At 46.4% G+C, this 23375-nt stretch overlaps 1 protein-coding gene across 12 annotated transcripts in view; it reads right to left on the bottom strand.

Moving 5' to 3' along the window:
* Positions 1-22279, bottom strand: part of LOC310888750 (ubiquitin-associated protein 1-like) — a 103030-nt gene extending 80751 nt beyond the window's left edge. For 6 of the 12 annotated variants that reach the window (XR_014576131.1, XR_014576132.1, XR_014576133.1 and 3 more), the window contains exon 1: positions 22134-22263. The gene's annotated coding sequence lies outside the window, so the exon portion shown is untranslated. Of the gene's footprint in view, positions 1-235; positions 318-11497; positions 11623-21674; positions 21775-22133 lie in introns of those variants that run through there. The other 6 variants (XM_083815777.1, XM_083815779.1, XR_014576130.1 and 3 more) reach the window with 6 other exon arrangements.
* Positions 22280-23375: the final 1096 nt, after the last annotated feature.

Below are 23375 nucleotides of genomic sequence, written 5' to 3'. Positions count from 1 at the left end.
CTCAGGTGGAATGAGAAATGGAGAGGAACCCATAATCCCAGAAACACGCTGCTTTCAGGCGAAGCCTAAAGGGCTCTGAGGCATTCACACCACCACAAACTGAATACACTTTTTAAAAAATTTCTCATTCACAACTTTCACCCTGAGCAGAAAGCCATTTTGCCAAAACTCCCTTAAACCATCAGCACCACCTAGTTCATGCATGACACTTCAAAACAGTTTTCAAGGCACTTACCAAGGAGCAAAATTCATCCTAGTTTTGCGGGTGTAAGGAACAGGGGACAAAGATGAAACTGTATGCCCACAGTCACCCAGCTCAGCCAACAACAAAGCCAGAGCAGAACTTGTATTTCCTGATTCCCAAACCCACAGCTATTCCGAGAATATCACTGTGTTATCTCTGTTTGGTCCAATACCTCTGATCCACAATTTTCTGTATCAAATTTCTCCTATTCAGTTTTCCACTTTACTACAAAAGCCTTAAGGATATTCTTCTGGATTGTTATCATGAAACAGGATTTAGCCCAAACTTTGTTGAAGTTACTATTTCCAACACATTTAAGTTTGCAGTTTGGTTACACATGATCTCCAGTATTCCTCAGTGGTATAAACTTTTTTCCAGCCTATTAGACATTTCTTCAGAAGCACTGCTAATGAGCACAAACCCTGAAACACTTAAAGCAAGGAATAACTAAACAGAAACAGCTCATTTGACATGCCAAAGGAGTCTTCAGACATGCATTAGCTTTGTTTCCTCAGGACATTTTGACAGATTTGAATCAGCTCCAGCAATCTAGCTTCACTTCTACGTAACTAGATTGGAGTAGGTTGCTGGATGAGATTGCCACAGGACCATCCAACAAAAGTGCCCACAGCTTTTCTTCTCCAAACAGACTAACAGATCAGCAACAATACGGGACTGCTAACAACACCTGATCTATCACATTGGACCATCATTACCACTACAAAGCAGCAAGATTTTCTTTAAAAAAAAAAAAAAGTGGAAAGACTTCGAGTAGACCATTCCTCTACTGAGATGTTAATTTCCTCCCATCATCTGAGAATCTTCCCCAGCCTCTGTTCTAACCCTTGTCTGATTCAACACAGCTTTAAAAGATAAATCTAGTGTTGCCTAATGAAAGAACAGAATCATCATGCTCACATTCCTGCGGTAACATCAAATTACAGGAGAAATGTGCCTTGAAGAAGGCCTGTAATAAAACAGATAGACAAGCTCTCTCCCAACTTGCAGGAAAAGAGAAAAGACCTTTACATTACTAGGTGCAGTCACTTTATACGGAGTACTGTGGGAATAGAAATGTTGTTTTTGCAGTGTTACATTGTATAGCAGGAAGGAATGTGGTATTGAGATATGCTTACAGTGATAAGAAAGCTCAGCAGGTGACCTCCTAAAATGCAGACAACCAGACTCCTTAGAGCAATCAGGTGAAAATCACTATGTTAAGTCAAGCCAGATAAGGGGAGAAAACATTACCATCTCAAAAACAGGCCGGCAACTGAAGGCCAGGCATTGTCTGTGAAGCATCAGATAGATTGTGAACCTGGATTACCCACTCCAGTGGGGAAACAGGGGAGGGTCCTGTCATCAAAAAGTATATAAACTGTGTTTTGGAACTAGTAGGTGCGCTCTCCTGCTTGTGGGGCGCCCGCCATTGCAATCGCGAATAAATTACTACTTCACTGAGATCCTCGCCTGAGCCTAAGTTATTGGCTACGGAGCGTTTCTCACAATTTGGGGGCTCGTCCGGGATCCAGTCACCTACCGGGGAGCCCCACCGCCGCAGCAGCAGGAAGGCATGCCCTGCTGATTTCAGGGTCCTGTGCATCGGCGGTGGCGGTTCTGCGGAGAGCTGACAGAGGGCCCGAGACTGATTAAAGAGGCAGGATCCGTGAAGTAGTGGGGAAGGGAAGAAGGTAGGCACTCCGGGTTTAAGAATTGATCCGGTAACTCTGTGCACAGACCAAGGTAAGAAATATTAAGTATTGCCTTGGGGGTCGGGTGAGACTCTGTGTGACGTGTGATTGAGACGTACTTTTGTACGAAGCGAGTGTGGAGTCCTGATCCGTGGTTCCGTAGCTCCGCGAGGGGCGCGGCCGGAGACGGACGAAGCGTGAGATAAGGGAGAGAAAGGAAGAGTCTCGGGAAATTTGGTGTATGGTAAGCCCTTGCACAGGGAAGTGCTTGGCACTACACCAGGGAAATTTGGTGTGCGGTAAGCCTCGCACGGGGAAGTGCTTGGCAGTACACCCCCATTTTCCAGAATAGGAAAAATGGGAAATATGAGTTCCAGGGGACAGGGAGATATCCCTGGGGGAGTGCCTACCGACAGTTCTTCCTGAAGAATGATAAGAAATTGGAAAAATAATCTCAAAATTGGAGGAGATGGTAAAAAAAAAATAAATATGGCTAAATATTGTGTATTAGTCTGGACAAAAGAACCAATTAAGGAAACAGCAGTATTTTGGCCAAAATACGGGCCTGATGAAAATTCAGGCTTTAAATTTATGTGTAAACAATAAGATTCCTTTTTTTTTGGAGGAGGAGCCAAGTTATGCTCCCTATAATCCTAATATTGCACCGGTGGCAGCAGCAGTCGCTCCAGGAAAGGAGACAGGGACTGCAATTAACACTGTCCCTAGAGAAGAGCGTACTCTAGGCTCTGGCAAGAATTAGAACAAGGTAGAAGAGGTACTGAGAATTTTGCCTTCCCTGATACTAACAGTACTAACACTAACTGTGTGTCCTCTTAAGTGAACTTCCCCCCTCCTTACCAGAAGAGAGGTTAGGAGTTTCCTAGGACCTAGCTTATACTCTTGGGGGGGGGAATTATGTATATAAATATGTTGTTTACAGGGAAAGAAATGGGAATGATCAGGAGGAGAGCTGCTATACAAAAATGGGAAATAACTCATCCTCCAGTGTTAGCGTAGCAACCACATAACCACCAAGTGATTCTATGAAGGTGCTTTATTCAGCGCTGGAAGCCGGGGCAGGTGCCCAAATCTGGCTTCAAGTCCCGTTACTTCCCAGCCATTACTTATACATTCAACATTACGTAAGGCATACATATTCATTACAGGTTGCAACATCAGCCTCGCATTCCATTCTAATTAGCTCTCCTCCCATTTGCACATGCGTGGTGCTCTCTGGTGGTCGTCCAGGTGGTCGTCCAGATGAAGTAAGGAGTCTTCCTCTCCGCTAAACTTTTCACCTTTCTCACTCGACGCATGCTCCCTCTGCTCCTTGGTTCTGCTTCAACTCATTTCAGCACTTCCAGGCCCTTATCCAAGGTCAGGTTGTATCTGTTCCCTCCCAGGGTTCCCCTTCAAAGATTCATTTGACTGTTCAGTATACTCCCTAAGTTTCCCAGTATACATAGATTATTTGATAATATACTCCCTAAACTTCCCAGTATACATAAATTAATTGATAATGTAAGTACATTTGGCAATGCTTAATTATACTGTATGACCCATCACCTAAGAGACATTAATAAAACATCCATTCGATTCTCCCCAACGCTAACATTTCCCCCCTTTGAAAATACTTCACTCATACCGAGAGCAAGTATTTTCATTACTATTAGGTTGAATCAGGTTAGTAGAGGTTAGTAAGTATAACTTGATATAGAGATTAGTAAGTATAATTTTAATGCATCTTCGTTAGTCTACTATCTTATTGATTCCTCCATGCCTGCTTGTTAACGCTAGTACTATAGGATGGGGGTGGAGTAAGTGGGATAGGGTGTTCTGGGTGATTCCCAGTAAGGACTCTCATTATTCGGCGATCCCATGCACTACTCCTAACTATTTCTCCCTTCACACACGAGAACATTACTCCCATTGCAGCGAATACAATTAGCAGCAGCACAATGCTTTGTAGGAGGGACTTGAGCCATCCTTCCAGATGAAGGCCTAGTCCCTCAAAGGTTGCTCCCAACCAATTTTGCTCAGCTTCTTGCTTTTCTTCCTCTAGCTTATGTTCCACACGAACTAGTTGGGATATGTCATTTTCCACATCTGTAGTTACATTTGGAATATGTACACAGCAACGATCAATTCTATCTTTCAAATATCCACACACCCCATGCTCTTTTAACAAAAGCATGTCCAGAGCCATTCTGTTTTGCAGGGTCTTTTTGGTTGTAGCCTGTAATTGTAAGTTTAAATCTTTGAACCCCTTCTTGGTTACCTTTGCCAACCTGTTTACCGGTAACATGTATATTCGGGTTCGGTTCAGGAGACTCATAAGGTTTTCCATACATGATTTCATAGGGACTTACTGACATCCCACTTCCTGGCTTTATTCTAATTCTTAGCAAAGCTATTGGTAAGGCCTGTGGCCACTGTATCTTAGCTTCCTGACAAATTTTGCTTAATCGTCCTTTTAAAGTTTGGTTCATCCTCTCTACCTGACCACTAGATTGAGGCCTCCATGGGGTATGTAAGTTCCAGGTAATTCCCAGTAACCTACTAACCTCCTTAACGACATTGGCAATGAAATGTGGTCCCCTGTCTGAAGAAATACCCAATGGTACACCAAATCTAGGGATTATTTCCTGTAGTAACCATTTTACCGTTTCCTTTGCTTGGTTGGTGCGACAGGGAAGGGCCTCCGGCCATCCTGAAAAAGTATCAACCCCTACCAATAGGTATTTATAACCTCTTGCTTTAGGCAGTTCTACGAAGTCTATTTGCCAGTAATCTCCAGGCTCTATCCCAGCCCTAGTTCTTCCCATCTCAGCATGTTTCCTTGCTACCGGGTTATTCTTTAAGCAAAGCTCACATTTTGACATTACTGACTTTGCCATTGTTAACATGTGTACCGAGATGACACCTCGTTTCAAATAGGTCACCATTGCTCCTGCACCCCAGTGACATTCATTATGTTTTATTTGTAAGATTTCTCGCATTACTATAGGAGGCACTATGAGTTGTCCTGTCGTAGTCACATACCATCCATCAGGATTCTTCTGGGCCTTCATCAAATTTGCAAGTCTCTCATCTTCTGCTGAATACTTTGGGTCTTTAGGTAATTTAAAACAAGAGAGGCCTACCTTTGATGGAATTAGAGCCAGTACTTTCCATACTTCACGCGCAACCTTCCGGGCCGTCAAATCTGCCAGTCTGTTACCTTCTGCAATCTCTGACACCCCTCCTTGATGGGCTTTACAATGCATTATGGCCACCTGTTGGGGTTTCTGTACAGCTGTTATTAATTTCAATCTTTCTTCCTGGTATTTTATATTAGTCCCTTGTGAGGATAGCATTCCCCTTTCTTTCCATAATGCCCCATGTACATGAACTACCCCGAATGCATATTTTGAATCTGTCCAAATATTCACGTTCTTACCCTCGCTTAGTTCCAGGGCTCGTGTCAGGGCAATTATTTCTGCTCGTTGGGCTGAAGTTCCCGGAGGTAGGGAATTTGCCTCAATCACTACCTTTGATGTAGTTACCGCGTATCCTGCATAACGAGTCCCATTTTCCACAAAGCTGCTTCCATCCGTGAAAAGTTCCCAATCCGGTCTCCCCAGAGGCTGATCCTTTAAGTCTGTTCTGCTGGCATAGGTATGTTCGATGATCTCCACGCAATCATGACTGAGGTCTCCTTCCTCCGTAGTTGTTCCTAGAAACACTGCTGGGTTCAATAAGTTAGTAGTTCTTAAGATTACATCATCTTGCTCAGTTAGTATAGCTTGATATTTCATCATTCGGCTGGGCGATAGCCAATGGCCCCCCTTTTGCTCCAATACCGTAGTCACCATATGTGGCACGAACACCTCAATTCGTTTCCCTAATGTGAGCTTCCTGGCTTCCTGTGTTAAAAGGACTGTGGCTGCCACGGCCCTTAAACACGAGGGCCATCCAGCGCTTACCGCATCCAATTGTTTAGAAAAATACCCCACAGGTCTTTTCCAGCTCCCAAGTCGCTGGGTCAGTACTCCTAATGCCAATCGTTGTCTCTCATGCACAAACAGCTGGAAGTCCTTTGATAAGTCCGGCAAGCCCAAGGCAGGCGCCTTTATCAGGGCTTCCTTTAATTTCTTAAAGGCCTCTTGTTGTGGCTTTCCCCAGGTACAGGCCTTTTGGGTTTCATAGAGGGGCTTTGCTATGAGTCCATAGTCCATTACCCACAGTCTGCACCACCCGGCCATACCTAGGAAAGCCCGTAGTTCATGCAAATTTCGCGGCTCGGGGATTTCACAAACAGCTTGTATTCGGTTAACTCCCAATTTTCTTTGTCCTTGAGAAATTTCACATCCCAAATAAATTACTGTTGTGCACGCGATTTGTGCCTTTTGTTTACAGATTCACAGATTCACAGATTTTTCTAGGTTGGAAGAGACCTCAAGATCATCGAGTCCAACCTCCGACCTAACACTAAGTACTCCACTAAACCATATCCCCAAGCTCTACATCTAAACGTCTTTTAAAGACCTCCAGGGATGGTGACTCCACCACCTCCCTGGGCAGCCCGTTCCAATGCTTAATAACCCTTTCGGTAAAGAAGTACTTCCTAACATCCAACCTAAAACTCCCCTGTCGCAACTTTAGCCCATTCCCCCTCGTCCTGTCACCAGGCATGTGGGAGAATAGACCAACCCCCACCTCTCTACAGCCTCCTTTCAGGTAACTGTAGAGAGCGATGAGGTCGCCCCTGAGCCTCCTCTTCTCCAGGCTGAACAAGCCCAGCTCCCTCAGCCGCTCCTCGTAAGACTTGTTCTCCAGACCCCTCACCAGCTTGGTCGCCCTTCTCTGGACTCGCTCGAGCACGTCCATGTCCTTCCTGTAGCGAGGGGCCCAAAACTGAACACAGTACTCGAGGTGCGGCCTCACCAGAGCCGAGTACAGGGGCACAATCACTTCCCTCGACCTGCTGGCCACACTGCTTCTTATACAGGCCAGGATGCCGTTGGCCTTCTTGGCCACCTGGGCACACTGCTGGCTCATATTCAGCCGACTATCCACCAATACTCCCAGGTCCTTCTCGGCCAGGCAGCTTTCCAGCCACTCATCTCCCAGCCTGTAGCTCTGCTTGGGGTTGTTGCAGCCCAGGTGTAGGACCCGGCACTTGGCCTTGTTGAACTTCATGCAGTTGACCTCAGCCCATCGCTCCAGCCTATGCAGATCCTCCTGCAGAGCCTTCCTGCCCTCGAGCAGATCGACACACGCACTTAGCTTGGTGTCATCTGCAAACTTACTGAGGGTGCACTGGACGCCCTCATCCAGATCATCAATAAAGATATTAAAGAGGACCGGCCCCAGTACCGAGCCCTGGGGGACTCCACTAGTGACCGGCCTCCAGCCAGATTTGACTCCATTCACCACAACTCTCTGGGCCCGGCCATCCAGCCAGTTTCTAACCCAGCGAAGCGTACGCCAGTCCAAGCCCCGAGCAGCCAGTTTCTTGAGGAGAATGTTGTGGGGAACGGTGTCAAAAGCCTTACTGAGGTCAAGGTAGACCACGTCCACAGCCTTTCCCTCATCCACCAAGCGCGTCACTTGGTCATAGAAGGAGATCAGGTTCGTCAAGCAGGACCTGCCTTTCATAAACCCATGCTGACTGGGCCTGATCGCCTGCTTGCCCTGCAAGTGCCGCGTGATGACCCTCAAGATAATCTGCTCCATGAGCTTCCCCGGCACTGAGGTCAAACTGACAGGCCTATAGTTCCCCGGGTCTGCCCTGCGGCCCTTCTTATAGATAGGCGTCACATTGGCTAGCCGCCAGTCAACCGGGACCTCCCCCGATAGCCAGGACTGCCGATAAATGATGGAAAGCGGCTCGGCCAGCTCCTCCGCCAGTTCTCTCAGTACCCTAGAAACCTTGTACCCATTTAGAAACGTTTAGAAACCTTGTACCCATTTAGTCCCAATTGATTCAAAATATCAATAGTTACCTGAATACATTCTGACTCTCCTTCGGTAGCTATTAATATATCGTCCACATATTGTTACAGCAGGTATCGATCCTTTGGTACCTGAATCTGCCCTTGGTTAATCCAATCTTCTATTTCTTTAGCTAGTTGACTGCCGAAGAGGGTCGGGCTATTCTTGAATCCTTGAGGCAATCTTGTCCAGGTCAGTTGCATCTTTCGTCCGTTCCGTGGATTTTCCCATTCAAAAGCAAAGAGTTTTCTACTATCCTTGTCAATGGGTATGCAGAAGAAGGCATCTTTTAAATCAATTACCGTAAACCACTTATATTTCTCTTTTACAGATGTTAACAATGTATAAGGATTAGCCACCACTGGGTGAATATCTTTTGTTATTTTGTTTATTGCCCTAAGGTCCTGCACTAGCCTGTATTCCCCGTTAGGTTTCTTTACTGGGAAAATTGGGGTATTATATTCGGATTTGCATTCCTCCAGAATGTGGTAGCTAAGAAATTTATCTATAATCTTTACTATTCCTAGCCTAGCTTCTAGCTTCAACGGGTACTGTTTAATCCGTACCGGTCGGGCCCCTTCCTTAAGTTCAATTTTTACTGGCTGGGCTACTTTTGATTTTCCGGGCACGTCCGTTTCCCAAATCGTAGGCATTACTGCATTTTCTACCTCTTTTGGTATATGAGGAACAGCCTTCTCTTTAATCATTAATATTTGTCCCAGTTTTGATTCCGGGATTCTCATAATCAATTCTCCATCTTCAAACGTTATGGTAGCGTTTAGTTTAGTTAACAAATCCCGTCCCAAAAGAGGAATAGGGCATTCTGGTACATATAAAAGTTCATGCGTAATTTCTTTACCTCCAAACCGTAAATCAAGGGGTTGTAAGAACGGCCGTATTTCCTCCTTCCCGGTGGCACCTACAACAGTAGTTTTCCTTTCCCCTATCTTACCACTTAATCTATTGAGTACTGAATATGTGGCCCCTGTATCAATTAAAAATTTTACTTCCTTATTTCCTATTTGAATTTTTACTAAGGGCTCTTTAGTTTCTGCTACCGGATCTCCTAGTCAGCTACTATATTCCCCCAGAACCATCGCCTTGGCTGCTTCTTGGTTTCGGAACGAATTTCCCCCACCAACGATCAGCTGTCCACGGAGAGGGCACTCGTTTTTCCAATGACCCTCCCCCTTACAATGGGCACATTGGTTAAGACCCAGCCGGTTTCCCCCTGAGCTCGGGTAGCCTCTCCCTGTTCCTCTACCTCGACCATTAATATTTCCTCTTCCCCTGCCCCTTAATCCTGCATGTTCTCTCCCTAGAATTACTGCTAATAAGTTCTGTTGTTGCCTTTTTGTCGTTTCCTTTTCCCTGTTATTATACACTTTCCAGGCTATTTCCAACAGCCTATCCAAATTTCTCAAATCTGCACCTTCCAACTTTTGCAATTTCTTCCTAATATCCTCTTGGGCTTGTCCCAGGAAAATGAGTGCTAATTGAGCTTTAGCTTGCTCAGTCTCTACGTCTAAATCTGTATATTTCTTAGCAGTTGTCCTGGTTCCAGTTAGGACAGAGTTAAGTAGCTCATAGTAGCTGGTAGGGTGCTATGTTTTGGATTAGGATGAGAAGAGCGCTGATAACATGCTGATGTTTTAATTGTTGCAGAGCAGTGTTTACACCAGGCCAAGGACTTTTCGGCTTCTCGCTCTGTCCTGCCAGCGAGCAGGCTGGGGGTGCAGCAGGAGCTGGGAGGGGACAGACCCAGGACAGCTGACCCAAACTGGCCAAAGGGGTATTCCATACCATCTGACGTCATGCTAAACAATATATAGGGGTGGCTGGCCGGGGTGGGGGGGCCGGCTGCTCGGGAATAGGCTGGGCATCGGTCAGCGGGTGGTGAGCAATTGCATTGTGCATCACTTGTTTCTTACACATTATTATTGTTAATACTATTACCATTATCACTATTATTATTATTATTGTTATTATTATTTTCCTGTCTTAATAAACTGTCTTTATCTCAACTCACCGGCTTCACTTTCCCGTTTCTCTCCCCCATCCCAGAGAGGGAGGGGGGAGGGTGAGCGAACGGCTGTGTGGTGTTTAGCTGCCAGCCGGGTTAAACCACAACAGCAGTTTCTTTCAATCTCTCTAAAAAGGCGGAAGGTGATTCCGCTTTTTCTTGCCTGACATTATACAATTTTGACCAATTTATGGTCCGGGGCATGGCATTCTGTACCCCGACTTGTACCCAATCTTGATATCTCTTCAGCCTCCTTATTCCATCCCCTGTGTTATAATCCCATTGGGGATCCTCAGTGGGGAAGTTTTGATCTAGATTTCCAAGCACTAATCCATTTCGTATATCTTCTCGGGCTCTCTCTCTGGCTGCCCGCAATACCATGTCTTTTTCTGTCGAGTCCATCAAAGTATCCAGGATCACCTGGAGATCATCCCAATTGGGATTTTGGGTTTTAATTATCATTTTCATTACCCTGGCTACTTTATCTGGGTTTTCCCTGTAGGTGCCGGCTGCTTGTTTCCATATCATTAAGTCCCCAGCTGAAAAGGCACCTTAACATATACCGGTCCTTCTGTCCCCACTCCTTGCCTGAGGGGAGCGATTATTTTCCCTCTCTGTTCATTTATAGTTTCTCCTGCCCTTCGCTGTTGCCGGGTCCTATGTGACACAGGGGAGACTAAAGTCGGGGATTCTCCATCACTACTGCTATCTTCCTTTTCTCTTTTCCCTCCCTGTCCTGGCTCTTCCGGCGGAGCCGACGGCGCAACTTCCAAGTCAATATTTCCATTATTCATTTCCCCATAACACTTATTATTCTCTATTACCTGATGCTGTATACAGCGTCCCTCCCTAGTACATGCACAACAACGTTCCTCAGTTGAAACTTCAAGCACCATTATTCCACAAGCATGCTGCCATTCAGGCTTTCGGCACAAATAAAAGAATAATTCCACATACGGCAGTTCATCATATTTTCCTTCCCGCTTACAAAATAGCATTAATTGTAAGATTGTATTATATTGCAATGTTCCATTCTCAGGCCAAGTTTCTTGGTCCTCTAGTTTATACTGTGGCCACCAAATATTACAATAATCAATCAGCTTTCCTTTCCGCATTTCTTGACCAAAACCTCCCTCTTTCCAATGTGCTAGCAAACACCCCAGTGGGGATGTTCACGGGATAGGTACATCTTTTCCCAGAATTCCTTTAATCTTTTTCATTTTGAGCTTATGATACAAACCCAAAAGCTGCCGGAGCAGCAGCACACTCTCCCAGAAGCTGCCGGAGCAGCAGCACACTCCCCCAGAAGCTGCCGGAGCAGCAGCGTGCTTACCACATACCAATAATACCAGGTGCTGACCCTTCAGCACAAACCAATACAATTACCAATACCAAACCACCAATGCCGAACCTGCAGAGCTTTCGCTCTGTCTAACGGACGGCGCCTAGGCTTACCCCGGGAGCTCCCTGCCCAACCGAGCGTGGCTTTTGCCGCGTCTGACCGGCAGGCTTTCCCAACCAAATCGGTACCGAATACCCAAAGTTGAAAGCACCTTTGCTTACCGCTCCAGTGGTACGTCGTGAGCAGTGGAGGTCGGTCGCGGTCGACTGCTCCCCGAGAATCCCTCGGTGCCGGCTAGAGCGAAACCGAGACACGATCCGCCTCAGCAGTGCCCACGCCGTCCCATCTGGGTCGCCAAAATGTTAGCGTAGCAACCACATAACCACCAACTGATTATATGAAGGTGCTTTATTCAGCGCTGGAAGCCGGGGCAGGTGCCCAAATCTGGCTTCAAGTCCCGTTACTTCCCAGCCATTACTTATACATTCAACATTACGTAAGGCATACATATTCATTACAGGTGGTAACATCAGCCTCGCATTTCATTCTAATTAGCTCCCCTCCCCTTTGCACATGCGTGGTGCTCTCTGGTGGTCGTCCAGATGAAGTAAGGAGTCTTCCTCTCCGCTAAACTTTTCACCTTTCTCACTCGACGCATGCTCCCTCCGCTCCTTGGTTCTGCTTCAACTCATTTCAGCACTTCCAGGCCCTTATCCAAGGTCAGGTTGTATCTGTTCCCTCCCAGGGTTCCCCTTCAAAGATTCATTTGACTGTTCAGTATACTCCCTAAGTTTCCCAGTATACATAGATTATTTGATAATATACTCCCTAAACTTCCCAGTATACATAAATTAATTGATAATGTAAGTACATTTGGCAATGCTTAATTATACTGTATGACCCATCACCTAAGAGACATTAATAAAACATCCATTCGATTCTCCCCAACACTAACACCAGGACCAGGGGTAATACCGGCAGGGCAGAAATACCCACTTGCCGATCCTGGCTGGAAGAATAATAGTGTGCAACACAGAAATCATATGAGAGACTTGGGGTCAGAATGAGAAAGTACTTGGGGATGAATCCTGAGGACCCGGTATCCCAAGGGCTCTTGAAAGTTCATTTTGTGATTGAAGCCTGGCAAGATGCACAGAAAATGCTCCAGAAGGTGGGGGGGATGTAGTGAACAGTCACTGGGGGGCCCTCCTGTGGGAGGCCCTGAACGTGTGTGTCAAGAGGGGAGATGAGAAAGAAAAGCAGAGAGTGAAACTGATGGTATTGACAGTGTAGCAGGTAGTGAGGCAGAGGTTTGGAGAAAGAGGAAGAAAATCTTCAGGGGGAGTCAGGGCCAGGATGGAAAAGAGAGGAAGAGAGATGAAGGAATGGCAGGCAAGGAAAGCTACCTGTGTTGCGGCCTGAATCTTAGCAGGGACAGGCTTTGATGGGATGTTTTAAGTGTGGGCAGGCTGGCCACTTCAGCCTGGGAGTGAAGCTTAAAAAAGGTTATTAAAGGTGTTAAAGGTGTGGTATGTAATGTTTGACAGAGCTGTTTTTTGAATGAGTTGGGAAAGTTGAATGAGCAGGGAAAGAGGATGTAGGCATTATCTAAGTAACAGTCTAGAAGTTTTGGTATATTTGCTGTGGTGTTTGGTCAGGTTCCCAAGTATCGAGAAGGGGGGGGGCAGGGGGGGCAGCCTGCTCCACCAGGGGCCTCTCCACAGGCCGCAGGGGGCTTCGGCTCCGGCGCCTGGAGCGCCTCCACCCCCTCCTTCTGTGCTGACTTTGGTGTCTGCGGGGAGGTTTCTCACTCCTCCCTCTCCCAGCTGCTGTTGAGCAGCAGGTTTTTGTTTGTTTGTTTTCATTTTCGTGGATGTGCTCTCACAGAGGCACGGACTGTGTTGCTCATGGCTTGGCTCTGGGCAGCGGTGGGCCCCTCTGGGGCCGGATGAAATTGTCCCTTATCTGCCATGGGGCGGTTTCTGGATTCTCCTCGTGGGGGCTGCCACTGCAGCCCCCCCCAAACCTTGCCATCAAACCCAATACACTGGGGCAGCTAGGTCATTACTGGCCTGTAAAGTATCAGGGATTAAATTAACTAATGAAACCCTAAATGTGATGGGGGTAGAAGGGGCTGGGATAACAGTGCCACCTTTGGGGGATACCAAGCTGAGACTAGGGGATAAAATGATCTCTGGGCAATTATTGTATGTACCCGAGGCAGGGACTAACTTGTTGGGAAGGGATTTGATGATGAAATTGGGCATTCAAATAGTAAATTGTTAGACTGGAATAACAGTGGTATTAATGGGGTGCTCTCAGGCCCTGAGAGCAAAGATATATTCACCTCTGACTGGAAAGACTCTGAAGTGGGGGGCGGAAGCAACAATACAGATGGACAGTTTTACCTCAGGGGTTTACAGGGCCACCGATTAATTTGGGCAAGTTCTAGAACAGATTTTGGAGCAATTCCAACCTCCCGAGGAGGAATTCCTGTTACAAAATGTGGATGATCGTTTATTGTCAGCACAGGAGAAAACAGTTGTGAAGGAAGCCACTAACAAGCCATTCAACTTTCTGGGAAAGCAGGGCTTGGGAGTGTTGAAAAATAAATTACAATACGTAGAAAGAGAAGTCAGGTATTTAAGGCATCTAATGTCTGAGGGAAAACGGAGAATAAATCCAGAGAGGATTCAGGGAATTGTTGAAAACTAAGAAAGAACTAAAAAGTTTTAAGAGAAAGATTTTTTTTAAGGAATCAGGAGCCACGAAGTTTGAAGGAAAACAGATACTCCCTGATGGGAGAGAAATGCTGAATAAAGCACCAATGAGGCAAATATGTTTTACATCAAGAGAGTCATTGGGAGGTGCAAGCAATGTGTGATGTTGTTCTAGAAAAAAGTATGTCTGTGTAGGAATATACACTTTAGTGAAGCAAATATGCAGAGGATGTACCATATGTCAAAAGGCAAATAAAAAGGTCATTTGTAACTAACCTAGAGGGGGACGGGAGCCAGGGATTCGACCTTTACAAAGTATACAGGTAGACTTTACTGAGTTACCTAAAGGAGGGAGACTTAAGTACTTGTTTGTCCTAGTTGACCACGTGACTGGATGGGTGTAAGCTTTCCCCTCGGTATCTGCCACTGCGAACACGGTGGCTAAGGTATCACTGGAGCAAACAGTCCCTAGATATGGGATAGCTGAAAACATTGATTCAGATCAAGGAAGTCATTTCCCTTCACAAGTACTGCAAGGGTTAATGCAGGCCTTAGAGACTGAGTGGGATTTTCACACCCCCTGGCACCCCTCCTCTTCTGGGAAGGTGGAGTGAATGAACCAGACATTAAAGAAGCAATTAACTAAATGAGTGTTAGAAACCCAACTTCCTTGGGTAAAATGCTTACTTTTAGCACTCCTGCAGGTTCAAACAGCACCAAGAAACGATATAGGAATTTCACCGTATGAGATGCTGTTCGGATTGCCCTATCTGGGCAGAAGGAATGAGATACCACAATTCGAAACAAGAGAGTTTTCTTAAGAACTATATTCTGGGGTTGTCCTCTTCTTTGTCATCTCTCAGGACCCAGGGGCTGTTGTCTGAAACCCCACCTTTGGAATTCCCCATTCACCACCATCACCCAGGAAATTGGGTCCTGATTCGGACCTGGAAAGGATCACCTCCAGCCTGAATGGGAAGGACCATTCCAAGTACTACTAACCACTGAAACAGCCATAGGAACTGCGGAAAAAGGTTGGACTCACTATACTCGAGTGAAAGCACCCGTCGACCCTAGTACCGGGGAAGTTGTTCCTACAGAAGACTTGTTGAAAATTAAAATCAAAAAGAAAAACCTCATAATGGACTCTAAGCAGGATAAAAGCTTACAATTCTAAACTAACCTTTTATTTTCACAGGTAACTAATGAGTGTGACTTGTGATTGAGAATAAGGACTGGCCTATAGTGAACTGAAGTGCTCCCAAGGGGTTTTTGTTCTAGTAGTAGTGTATATCTTATTCTTTGTATCGATAAATATTTGGAAACCTAAGTGTTAAAAATAATGACAGGGAAAAATCAATTATTAGTTTTGTTTTTAGTGATTGTAGGCCTCAGAGAAAGCCTTGGTCAATTGGCAACTTGGAAAAGGCATGACCAGATAATAGTAAGACGGTTAAAAAATATGGGTGACTGTGACAGAGGGTTATGTACCACAATCCGTCATGTTTGATGCTTGTGAGGTGTTAGCTTGTCGAGACTTAAATGCCCAACGACAATTGAGCAGAGAGAACAAATAACTGGGAGAGACCCAACAGCCAGATTGAGAATAGCTGTATGGAAACTGCTGCTTCCCTAAACTGCCTGTATACCAATGCGCAATGCATGGGAAATAAACAGGATGAACTTCAGATCTGTGTTCGGTCGCAGGGCCACGATCTGGTTGCGATCAGAGAGACGTGGTGGGACAGCTCGCATGACTGGAATGCTGTCATGGAGGGCTATGTCCTTTTTAGGAAAGACAGGCTGGGGAAGCGAGGGGGTGGGGTTGCCCTTTATGTGAGGGAGCAACTAGAGTGTACCCAGCTCCACCTGGGGGAGGGTGAAGGACAAGTGGAGAGCTTGTGGGTGAGAATTAAGGGGTGGGCTGGTATGGGGGACACTGTTGTGGGGGTGTACTACAGGTCACCAGATCAGGAGGAGGAGGTCGATGAGGCCTTCTACAAGCAGCTGGAAGTAGCCTCATGATCACGGGTGCTGGTTCTCATGGGGGACTCCAATTATCCAGACATCTGTTGGGTAAGCAACTCAGCCAGGCACGCGCAGTCCAAATTGTCTTCAACGCATTGTAGGAACCATTTTCTGACGCAAGTGGTGGAGGAGCCGACAAGGCAGGGGGTGCTTCTGGACCTTGCCCTTACCAACAGGGATGGGCTTGTTAGGGATGTGAAGGTTGGGGGCAGCTTGGGATGCAGCAACCATGAGATGGTGGAGTTCAAGATGGAACTTGGTGGAAGAAGTAAGGCTAGTAGCAGGATTGCTACCCTGGACTTTCGGAGAGCCAACTTCGACCTCTTCCGGGACCTGCCTGGGGGTATCTCCTGGGCTAGGTTGCTAGAAGGCAGGGGTGCTTGTGAGAGCTGGGCTACATTTAAACAGCACTTCTTCCAAGCTCAGGATCGGTGCATCCCTAAGAGTAGGAAATCGGGGAAGGGGGGCAGGAAACCTGCGTGGATGAGCAAGGAGCTCATCGACAAGATCAAAAGGAAGAGGAAGGTCTATGAAATGTGGAAAAAGGGCCTGTCCTCTTGGGAGGAGTACAGAAGTGTTGTCAGGGCCTGCAGGGACGCAATGAGGAAGGCTAAAGCCCACCTAGAGATGAGGCTTGCAAAAGAGATAAAGGATAATAAGAAGGGTTTTTTTAAGTATGTAAACAGTAAAAGGAAGACTAGGGATAATGTGGGTCCCCTGCTGAACGAGGGGGGTGTCCTGGTAACAGGGGACACTGAGAAGGCTAGATACTGAATGCTTTCTTTGCTTCAGTCTTTGCTTCAAGGACTGCCTCCCAGGACTCCTCGACCCTGGCAGGAGGAGAAAGGGTCTGGGAAATGGAGGGCTCCCCCCTGTTTGACGAGAGAGTGGTTCGGGAGCGTCTGAGTGGGCTCAACGCACACAAATCCATGGGTCCCGATGGGATGCATCCACGTGTGCTAAGTTGTTGTTGTTGTTCTGCTAAGAGTTGGCAGAGGTGATTGCTGAACTGCTCTCTATCATCTTTGAAAGGTCCTGGAGAACAGGAGAGGTGCCTGAAGACTGGAGGATAGCCAATGTCACTCCGGTCTTCAAGAAGGGCAAGAAGGAGGATCCGGGAAACTACAGGCCAGTCAGTCTCACCTCTGTCCCTGGAAAGGTGTTGGAACAGCTTGTTCCGGATGCCATCTCCAAGCAATTGGAAGAGAAGAATGTTATGAGGAGTAGTCAGCATGTATTCACCAAGGGGAAGTCGTGCTTGACCAACCTCGTTGTCTTCTCTGATAGCATCACCAGCTGGGTAGATGGGGGGAGAGCACTGGGTGTCATCTACCTTGACTTTAGCAAGGCTTTTGATACTATCTCCCATGACATCCTGCTAGCAAAGCTGAGAAAGTGTGGGATAGAGGAGTGGACAGTAAGGTGGGTTGAGAACTGGCTGACTGGCCGAGCTCAGAGGGTGGTGAATGGTGGTGCAGAGTCCAGCTGGAGACCTGTGACTAGCGGCGTTCCCCAGGGGTCGGTGCTGGGTCCGCTCTTGTTCAACATCTTCATCGACGACCTTGATGAGGGAATAGTGTCTGCCCTCAGCAAGTACGCCGATGACACAAAGCTGGGAGGAGTGGCTGACACGCCAGAAGGCTGTGCTGCCATTCAGCGAGACCTGGGCGGGCTGGAGAGATGGGCAGGAAGAAACCAAATGAGGTTTAATAAGAGCAAGCGTAGAGTCCTGCACCTGGGAAGGAACCAACCTCTTGGTTGGCCAGCCTCTTTTCAGTGGTTTGTGGGGACAGGACAAGGGGCAATGGCCACAAGATGGAGCACAGGAAGTTCCGCACCAACATGAGAAAGAACTTCTTCACAGTGAGGGTGATGGAGCACTGGAACAGGCTGCCCAGGGAGGTTGTGGAGTCTCCTTCTCTGGAGATATTCAAGGCCCATGTGGATGCCTACCTGGGCAGCCTGCTCTAAGGAACCTGCTTTAGCAGGGGGGTTGGACCCAATGATCTCTCAAGGTCCCTTCCAACCCCTACAATTCTGTGATTCTGTGTGAAACGATCCTCTACTGCCATGAAAAAAAAGGAGAGAACCCCGCAGGAGAGAACCCCGCAGGAGAGAACCCCGCAGGAGAGAACCCCGCAGGAGAGAACCCCGCAGGAGAGAACCCCGCAGGAGAGAACCCCGCAGGAGAGAACCCCGCAGGCCCTCTTTGAAATGTGGCAGTTCAAACATTTGAGATTGAAACAGGGTATGGGGATGTGAATGCCTGGATAGAATGGGTCAAATATACTGTCCAGAGTCTCAACCATAGCAATTGCTATGCTTGTGCCTCGGGAGGACCGATTGCCCAGATAGTGCCCTGCCCATTGGGGTGGACCAAGGACTCCCAGGGAATGCGATGTATGATTGCATTGTACCAAGAAAAGACTGCCTGGGGAAATGAGGCCTGTAAGTCTCTCTCTTTGCTGTTCCCTTCCTTGCGTGATAGCAATATCAGGGTTCCCCCTGCATTCTCCACAGCTATAGGTAACCATACAGCTTGCCTCTCACGGCAGGGTGTGAGTGCTACCCAGCATCTGGGAGAATTTGCCTTGTGCACGAGGACCTTGAATGCTACCGAGGACTTGATGGGAAACTGCTCAAGACTTGAGATCCCCAGGGCAGATCTCTGGTGGTACTGTGCAGGGAAGATCTTACGGTCCACCCTACCATCTAACTGGGGAGGCACTTGTGCACTTGTTCAATTAGCTATACCCTTCACCCTGGCATTTGAAAGAGAAACATCACAAATACCCAGAAGAAGTAAAAGAAGCTTAGGAGTATCATTTGATGATAGAGCATACATAGATTCTATTGGGGTGCCTAGAGGAGTTCCCGATGAACAGGAAGCCAGGAATCAAATTGCTGCAGGGTTTGAGTCACTGTTCTGGTGGGTAACAGTCAATAAGAATGTGGATTGGGTTAATTATATTTATTATAATCAGCAGAGATTCATAAATTATACAAGGGATGCGATAAGAGGAATCGCTGAACAACTAGATGCCACCAGCAAAATGGCTTGGGAAAGCAGAATAGCATTAGGTACGATGCTCGCGGAGAAAGGAGGTGTGTGTGTGTGATACTGAGCAACCATTGTTGCACTTTTATACCCAACAATACTGCCCCGGATGGCACAGTAACTAGAGCATTGCAAGGGCTTAGCACCCTTGCCAGGGAATTGGCAGAAAAATTAGGCATATTTACATCCTTGATCATAGTAGCAGGAGTTTTGACAGCCATCAGTTGTTGCACTACCCCCTGTGTAAGAGTACTAGTACAGTGGTTAATTCAAACTGCACTATTGAAACAAATGACCATGGAGCCACCACCTTACTCAGATAAGAGGATGACATTAGAGGAGATGGAAAGCAAAGAAAGTGAAGAAGAGGAAGGTATCTACCAAATTACACCTTAGAGAAAAGTTTTACAAAAATCAGCAATTTATAAAGAAGAAAAAGGGGGGAATTGTGGGAATAAAAATGTTTTTGCACAGAGTTACATTGTTTAAAGGTAAGGAACGTGGTATTGAGATATGCTTGCAGTGATAAGAAAGCTTAGCAGAGGACCTTGTAAAATGCAGACAACCAGACTCCTTAGAGCAATTAGGCGGAAATCACTGTGTAAGAAACATTACCACCTTACAGAGTAAAAAAGTCAAAAGAAATTTGAAAAATAACAGGACAGCCACTGAAAGCCATGTACTGTCTATGAAGCAGGGGATAGATTGTGAACCTGGATTACCCACTCAGTGGGGAAACAGGGGAGGGTCCCGGTCATTGAGGAAAATATGAAGTATATAAACTGTGCTATGTAACTTGTAGGTGCGCTCCTGCTTGTGGGACGCCCACCATTGCAATCGCGAATAAAAATGCTACTTCACTGAGATCCTCACCTGAGCCTAAGTTATTGGCTACGGAGTGTTTCTCACACACATGCAATGTGCACATTCAGGTATGGAAAGGATGGTGTTAGCACATTACATGAGTAGATGTGGCACAGCCACTGCGTCACCCAAAGGTACATTTCTGGAGTTAGTACCCAGCTCCAAAAGCAGCTTAGACCACACAGCTACTTGTGACACCATCAGCTTCTTCACCTTTCTCTTCATTTACCTTATCATATACATCATATACTTGTGGGTTCTTTAAGCTACAGCTAAGACTTTTCCAATTGAAGATCATCATTTTGAAAAGATTATGGAACAGAGTATTGCTTTTGTGTCCACACTTGAATTTGTTAGCTTTCCCTTGGCTTATAAAGAGATACTGAGCAGTGTTACATAAAAGCAACAAGCTTTTTACCCTCTCTATTTGCATTTGCTTTACAAAAATGTACATTGATAAGCTCAGGCATTCATCAGTCTAGAAATACATTATGGGCATTTATGGGCTTTTTACCAGCTATCCAAAGAACTCCAGGCAAATTACAGCAATTATGCATTCAACTCCTTTCTACAAAAAAGAAGGTACAGACAAGAAGGAAGCCTCTAACTGCAGATACTGAGAGCTGCCCTCTGTCAAGACACCGACTAGCATCTAGCAGCTGCTCTTTTACAGACTATTCACTGGTGTAAAGTAATTGCATTTTGCATCCCACCATCTCTTAGCACTTCTGAGACAGTCATTTTTGCTAGCTTTGCTGTGGCACGAGACTGTTAGTTGTAGGAGTCCTGAAATGCATCTCCCCTCACTCCAAAGTCTGATAGTTACTCATATTAAAATGTCTATTTAAAACTTGATAAATTTTCTTCCCCAAACATTTTCTTAATATTAATCCTCAGGATATTATCTAGAGGATGACACTTCAAATATTTAAGTGCTTAGTTGCAAAAGTAATTGCAGGTATAGAGCCCTGACAGCCCATGACCACTGACAGAATTACAGCTTAATAACTAATCTTGTTTATGAAATCGGTGAGTTCCTAATAAACCATATAATAAATACAGAAATCTGCTCCCCAAAATATTTGACTCATTACTCCTCCCAAAGTGCACTGTTAGTTTGAATTACTTTTCCATCCATTTTTGTTCATAAAACTCCAACCTGACTTGAGGTACATCAACTTATTCCCTCTCTTCCCAATAAAGGACCTTAAGGTACTTTCTGAAAGTCACATTCTAAAAAATATACGCTATTATGAACACAGTAAGAAAAATGAAAGTCGCTTTTTTTTTTTTAAGAGAAGTCAAACAGACTGGCAGCAAACTGCTTGTGGTGACCTAATAATTATGAGATTAAGAACACATGCTTTTCTAGGACTGTGTTACAGCATAAAGCTTTTCTATACTTTTTCCACCACAAAGTTTTATTCCAGATAACTAAGTGATTTTATTCATATAAATACCTTCCCCTACTACAAGTACCTCCCATATTTTTATTTCAAAGTATTATAGATTACTGTGCAAGGACACCACATGACAGTATTAGTCACTAGGGTAGAACCCAGGATAGCTTTGCTGCATTAGATAAGGAAATACATATCCTTTAACAACTACTTCACAGATCATTTACAAACAAAGAAAATAATTTTATTTTAGAGTCCAGAGCTGATGAAGCAAATCAAATCGAACATACAAGTACATCTCGATGTCTAGATTAAGCACAGCACTTACACGTGACACAGCACAACTTGCAACACGCAGACTCTTAGAAATCCAACCTCCAAAGCTCAGGGAATAAATCTCACTAGTCATGACTTCATCTGCTGCTACCCTAGAGATGTCAAACCATGGAAGCACAAAGGCAAACATTAGGAAAGGGCTTAAGTCAACTCTTTCACGTGACCTAGTAGATAGCCATGACGAACGTTGACCTCCAGCAACGTAGACCAGACTAACTGGGAGCTCACAACTCTCACAACTAGCAAAATCATTTATTCTGTTACTAGTTTCCATAATTGGAAACTAGGCATTCCACTGCCTCGCCCCAGGCCGGACACCACCGCCGCCCCACTCCCCTCCACCGCAGCTTCCCGAGAGTCCCCCCCCAGGCGAGCAACCGGCACCCCCCCGGGCCCATAACGGCGACGGATACCCCCCAACCCTCCCCCTTCCCTCAACCTTAACCGTTACCTTGCGGCCCCCAGACCGCGACCGCTGGCCCCTAGACTCCCCGCGCGCCGCCGGCCCCACCACCAGGTGCCGCCATCTTGCCTGCCTGACCACCTCCTCCTCGCCGCCCCGGTGACGCGCTGACGTCACGCTGCCAGGTCAGCTGGCCCCACGGCCGCCCAATCGGGAAGGGGAATGCTCGCCGGTGACGTCACCAGGCGGGGTAGTAGGAGGGATGGCGGCGGTGAAATAGCGGTGGGGGGGGCTGTCCTGTCCTGTCCTGTCCTGTCATTAGGTTTTCTCGCTAGAGGCACGCACGCTAAAAGCACACATAAGAAAAAGTATAGCCACCTCGGTTTTAATAAAGGAATGAGTAAACGTAAATATCCCCATCTGCCCTTTGGTTGCCCTGAAATGAGGAAGTTTGGTGACACAACAGGGCACCTGCAAGCACCTTGTCCCTGAGGCCCCGTAGTCAGAGCCTCAAACATGCTCAGGGACCACCAGTGGTGAGAGAGGGAGTTAGGGGAATCTTATCAAGTAGAGATAGAGTGCTGACGGCATGAAACTAGGATGCTACTTAGTGTCTTTGCTAACTATGGTGCATTGTGCAAATTAATTAAAGCAAGAAGCCTTGGACCCATTACCAAGGTCAGTTTCCTAATAAGTGTGAGCCTATCTTAAAAAACTGGAAGGAACTGGTCTTGCGGATGGACAAGAGCCAAGGAGCAACTGAGTCTGTGCAAAGACAAGAAGTCAACTAGCGGTGACGAGGAAGAGTCATCAACCTTCATCCCCATGACCCCCGGCAACCACCACCAGGAGACACTGCGCAAGCGCAGATGGGAGGAGCTTATGGAAATGACTCCTTGGAACTAATTTTAATATGAAGCGGGGACAGGTTATGAATATGTATAGGCATATTGTGAAACTTCATGCATATGTAACTCTTTGCTGCATATAACCATGGCAAGTTGCCGCGTCAGGTGCACACGACTTTGGGGGGACTACCCCCCGTGCTGCCCAGCGCTGAATAAACATACCTACTTTACAATCTTACTGATTGTGGAGTCTGTTTTCCCCAAGTTAGTTGGATCAGCTAAGCCGCCTGCCAAGTAAAAGGGTCTCACTAAGTGGATCGTGGGCCAGAGTTGCAAAGCTCAGCTGATGGCAGATGTGAGCCCCCTCAGGCTCGCAATGGCACGTTTGATGCTTGTGCGCCGTTCCAGTGCCTCACCACCCTCTGAAATTCTTCACAGAGAG

Source organism: Anser anser (genome assembly GCF_964211835.1).
Source record: "Anser anser genome assembly, chromosome: W".
NCBI classification, from domain to species: Eukaryota; Metazoa; Chordata; class Aves; order Anseriformes; family Anatidae; genus Anser; species Anser anser.
The sequence above is the reverse complement of the archived record's forward strand: the minus strand, read 5'-3'. Positions and strand labels throughout refer to the sequence as shown.